Here is a 6000-nt window from a genome sequence, read left to right on the forward strand (position 1 = left end):
TCATTTTTCATGAATAAAAAGTTTTTGCTCTGTTTTTCTGAATTAATGACTTAATTATCTCAGAATTATGAGAATTTTTTATATTTGTTTATTTTTTATTCTGTTTTTCTGAATTAACGAGTTAATTATCTCAGAATTACGAGATAATTTTTCATGAATAAAAGTTTTTACTCTGTTTTTCTGAATTATTGAGTTAATTATCTCAGAATTCTGAGATAATTAAGTCATTAATTCAGAAAAACAGAGCAATTTTTTTTAAATGAAAAATTATCTCATAATTCTGAGATAATTAAGTCATTAATTCAGAAAAACAGAGCAAATATTTTTATTTAAAGAAAAAATTCTCATAATTTTGAGATAAGTCATTAATTCAGAAAAACAGAGCAAAAACTTTTTATTCATGAAAAATTATCTCGTAATTCTGAGATAATTAACTCGTTAATTCAGAAAAACAGAGCAAAAACTTTTTTTTCATGAAAAATTATCTCGTAATTTTGAGATAATTAACTCATTCATTCAGAAAAACAGAGTAGATTTTTTTTTCCTCAAGTGAATGCAATACGCTTCCGTACATTACAATCTGAATTTACTCAATTTAAAAAATAATAGTTTAATGCTGTTGTGAAATCACAATTACTGTCAAAAAGCATCATATACTTCATCTCTGCATAAGCTGCAGGTTACATTTAACTGTAACTTAGATGTGCGCCATTTCACCAGATTTGGAACCTTAATAATTTAAACCAATGCCAGAGGAGAATGCATCAGTGAGAATGGTAAAATAGAAAACCATAATTCTTACATTTGGGACAAATAAATCGGTTTTCAGGCATTCCAGGAACTGTTATGGTACCTGATAGTTTTATGCGCAAAAAAACAACAACAGGCCAAACCATATTCTTCAAGCTCCGAATATCACAATTATTTGGTAGACATTAAGGAGATCAGTAAAAATTAGCGACAGACAGTTAAAAAAAACATTCACACAAAAGTCGCATACTTGATTACTCACCTTATTATTATTATGCCAAAAACGTAGGCAGTCTGTCAAAGTCTTTCCACATCTGCAAAATTGGCGCCGAAAATGAAATACGCACAGAATCTATTGCGCATGCTCTCACAAGTGCCGCTTCTTCTTCTTCTTTGTTTTTTCTGCACATTAGGCACGCTTTAATGTACTGCTGCCTCTCACTGGTTTAGTAACGTCATTGCATCCTTTGTTGTTACTTGCTTATTTCAAGTAAGCGTCACTCAAACGATTGAGTAACTTGTAATTTTCACCCTGCAATTGACTGTAACTCAACAAAACCTAGTAAGAAGTACGTATTTTATATTGCTGAGTAAAGTTTACTAAGTATATGTGAGTCAGGAAAGCTATTGGATTTTACAGTGAACCTGTCTTTTGAAAATCATATTTCATATGTTACAAAAACAGCCTTTTTCCACCTTAGAAACATTGCTAAGCTACGTAATATGCTATCAGTTTCTGATGCAGAAAAGTTAGTTCATGCATTCATGACCTCGAGACTGGATTACTGTAATGCTTTATTAGCTGGTTGTCCTGCATCCTCAATAAACAAGCTACAGTTAGTCCAAAATGCCGCCGCTAGAGTTCTTACGAGATCAAGAAAATATGATCATATAACACCGATTTTATCATCACTGCATTGGTTACCTATAAAGCTCCGTATTAATTATAAGATATTGCTACTGACTTACAAAGCCCTAAACGGCTTAGCTCCAGTCTATTTAACGGATCTTCTATCACCCTATAATCCATCGCGCTCTTTAAGATCACTAAATTCAAGGCTTTTGGTCATACCTAGGATATCCAGAACCACCAAAGGAGAGCATTTTCACATTTGGCTCCAAAACTCTGGAATAGTCTTCCTGATACTGTTCGTTGCTCAGACTCGCTCTCCCAGTTTAAAACTAGATTAAAGTCGCATCTCTTCAGCCAGGCATTCATATAATCCTACAGTTCAAACTACAATCCGGCCTCTAGCTCATAAATGCCAGAGGAGAACTGGCCCCCGACTGAGCCTGGGTTCTCCCAAGGTTTTTTTTTTTTTCTCCATTAGGTCACCTGATGGAGTTTTAGGACACCATTAGGTCACTTGATGGAGTTTTTTGGTTCCTTGCCACTGTTGCCTTTGGCTTGCTCAGTTGGGGATATTTTGGGGATATTTAATTTAATTTTATCAATCAATAAATTCCTCTTGAAACAAACTTTTGATACAATCTGTATTGTGAAAAGCGCTATACAAATAAACTTGACTTGACTTGACTTGACAGTGACGGCCAAATTTAAAATGGAAATGCAAAGTCTGTTTGCAACTGTGTTTCCCATATCTTACGAGTCTTGACCCTGTCATATTTAAATAGCAATTTCAATTACCACGTCTGCTTTTTCACTTTCTCAGCGTCGCGTATGTAACCAGCCAAAACTCAAATGGAATCGCAATTCCCTTAGTATTTCCATTTCCGATGCCTTACACGGAAACCTGTCAATCAGTGTCAAGGGTGGGATTATGCTATGGGGCGTGTTCGTGTTGGGACGTGACGTCACTCACAGTCGACCGTCAAGAGGTGATGCCCTGAACAGACGCCGATTTATTGTAAACAATGGAGGTAGTTAGTTGGTGAAATTGTGGAGGAACTTATGACGCTCGTGCAGCAAGTTGATGACAGTACATCCTCTACAGATTTCCTCTTACTCAGAAGCATTTTAGTTTTAGATAAGTTAAATGAGTTCGTGGCCTTGACCAACAGCAACATCAGTAACGCTGTCTTCGCCAACCTCAGTGAAGTAGCTAACAGGCTTTTTGTGAAGGACAGGACAACTAAAGGACCTGGACGTCCTTTACTGGACATACCACAAGAGATGAGTGTCGGTGCTAGGTCTCACCCCTTCAAATAAGTGTTCTCAATTTGCGAAATTCAATAAAAATTCTGTCTGTTGCAGATAAACCTGTGGATGTGTGTGTGTGAGAATGTTTGTTCCACTTTACATTTGTGGTAGTATCAGGCTTTCATTTGTCAATTTGTTTAGATTTATGTGGGATTTAATCATTTTATTGAAAAATGAATCTCAACTGTGAAATGGACAAAAACAAAATTATACATAGGCTACTTTCAGAACAATTAAATCAAACCCAGGTTTTTTTGTGTGTTTAGACAAATAATGTAACAAAAGTCACAAAATTCCATGACACTGAGAAAAGGGAGCAATGTTTTTTTTTTTTAATGGGGGGAAATATCAAATGAGGTCCAAACAGAACCCAAAGACAATGACTACGTTTACATGCAGCCAATATCCGGGTTATGGTCGGGTTAAGGTCACTATTTGGGTTTCTGAAACATCTTTTTCCTGTATCCAAAGACAACAACAACAGCAGCAGCAGCACGCGGATAATGAATAGTTCGGGGCAGATAGCGATCGCCTTTGTTTGCGCTTTCCTCCTCGCTCCAAAAGTGTGGTGCTGTGCTGCGTCTCGCCATGTTTACCTCTACTTCTTGTTTACTTCCGGTATACTGCACGCGGGTTTCTGTATGCGCCGTCCCTACTCAAAAGACCAAGATTCCTTGCGAATAGAATATGCGCAGAACACAAATCAATGTCCCTTTTGATGGGGATATGCCGATACGCGTTTACATGACCAAATATTCGGGTTAGAAAGGGGGTACCCCAGGTATAATATCCGGGTTTTTAAAAACCGGGATATGAGCATATCCGGGTTTTTGCCGGTGTTTACATGGCCGTGCGCGACCGGGTTATTGCTAATATCCCGGTTTTGAACGGGTTATTGGCTGCATGTAAACGTAGTCAATGATTGTAATGCAGTGGGATTTTAAGTGTCATTATGAAGAATTCAGCGCTGATCTAAATGCAGCTGTGTCCAGCAACAGCTTTGGTTTTGGTTTAGTTTAAAATGAATATTTCTTAAACCCTCATGTTGTCTTTGGGCTCTGTTTGGACCTCATTTGATATTTTCCCCCCATTAAAAATGCTTCTGAGTATGAGGACATCTGTAGAGGATGTACTGTCATCAACTTGCTGCACGAGCATCATAAGTTCCTCCACAATTTCACCAACTAACTACCTCCATTGTTTACAATAAATCGGCGTCTGTTCAGGGCATCACCTCTTGACGGTCGACTGTGAGTGACGTCACGTCCCAACACGAACACGCCCCATAGCATAATCCCACCCTTGACACTGATTGACAGGTTTCCGTGTAAGGCATCGGAAATGGAAATACTAAGGGAATTGCGATTCCATTTGAGTTTTGGCTGGTTACATACGCGACGCTGAGAAAGTGAAAAAGCAGACGTGGTAATTGAAATTGCTATTTAAATATGACAGGGTCAAGACTCGTAAGATATGGGAAACACAGTTGCAAACAGACTTTGCATTTCCATTTTAAATTTGGCCGTCACTGTGCGTTCGCTTAAACGAAAATGCAAACGGTAATGCGCGATTTGCATTTGCGTTTGGATTATGTCACATTTTATGCGTCCACAAATTGAAAACGCAATTGCAAATACAATTTGCAATTCCTTTTGAATAATGTCCGGAATATCATTCCATACAAATCATCTTTGCTTTTCTTGTTAGCCACACAGCTAAGTTTGCTTGACCATATAAAAAATTAATGAACACATCTTGTAACAGTTCCAGAGTGTTTTCACTATTACTGGCTGACTATAGCTGTTTTGTAATTATCTTCCTGTCACCAGGGGGCAACGCCCTCAGGTAAGGGGGTTAAAATACCCATAAAAAGAAGAATAAGTAATCTAGCTGGTAAGCCATGTGGTGGCTCGATTTGGAGATGGCTCACTCTTTTTTCTTAAGAGGGGTTTTGAGTTGAGGCTCAACGTTTATGCCTCTTTTGGTTACTATTTGAGTGTGTTTGCAACGCTCAATGTAGGCTATATATATTTCCTCGATTATGTTGTTTGGTGTGCTACCCGGAATCATTGTATTCAATACGGACTTAACCCCAGCATAACATTTTCTTCGATTGGATTACCTTGGTGGATTATATATATTTTTTTCAACCTGGCCTTTGAGGACTACAAGTTTTGGCTGAGTGAGTTTTTTGCGGTGATGGAACTGTGGTCGCAACTGATCTAACTTTGAACTGAACTATTGTGCACTAACAATCGGATTGGTCATCGCTGGATTGCAGGTTCATTATTTCCATTACACACACATTATCCATATTATCATTTTATGATTTTGTGTTTACCTTGTATGGACTTAACTAATATTGAAGGACTCATTGGACCGGGTTTTGGGTGATTGTAAGGTATTATTGCTTTATGGTGTTGTGATATATTATTTATATTCATTTTGAACTAGTGTTCTAGTTGAACTATATTTATTGTATATAAATATATATGATCGATTTTCAAATATTGCACATGCCAATACAGAACGAAATATTCTTATTCTGTAGCCTATTTTGCCTATTATTAGAGCGCAAGTTGCTGCAGCCGCGAGGACAGTCACTGCTGCACGCGTAAAGGAGTGATTGATTGTGATTGATTGTTCGCGGCACTGCAAAAAAATACTTGACTACACAATTATCTCGTTATTTTCGTTTAAGCTTATTAGCGTTAGGCTATACTGAAAGGTCTGATTTACTTACAACAGTCATTGTTTTTTTTGTTTTCACAATGACAATGGGGGGGGGGTGGCAGACTAAAGAATAATGACAGACTGTTGATCTTTGAATAAAAATATGTTTGGTTCTGTTTTGAAATTCATTATCTTTTATTATAGGCTACGCAGTCTAATATCATAGAAGCCCCCCATCCCGTCACCCCAGACCCATAGACGTGTGTATCCACGTTTGCAGTGTGTGTGTGTTAACTGCTCACTACTCTGCTCCTAATGTGTGTGCATTAACTTGGATGGGTTAAATGCAGAGGTCAAATTCCAAGTATGGGTTACCATACTTGGCCGTCACTTTCACTTTCACTTTCACTATGTGA

General features: G+C 37.6%; 1 long non-coding RNA gene across 1 annotated transcript in view; it reads right to left on the reverse strand.

Moving 5' to 3' along the window:
• The window catches only part of LOC309501853, a 197242-nt gene that overhangs the window by 64608 nt on the left and 126634 nt on the right, over window positions 1–6000 (reverse strand). The gene's annotated exons all lie outside the window — the stretch shown is intronic.

This window comes from Leuciscus leuciscus (assembly GCF_965113295.1).
Source record: "Leuciscus leuciscus genome assembly, chromosome: 6".
Classification (NCBI taxonomy): Eukaryota; Metazoa; Chordata; class Actinopteri; order Cypriniformes; family Leuciscidae; genus Leuciscus; species Leuciscus leuciscus.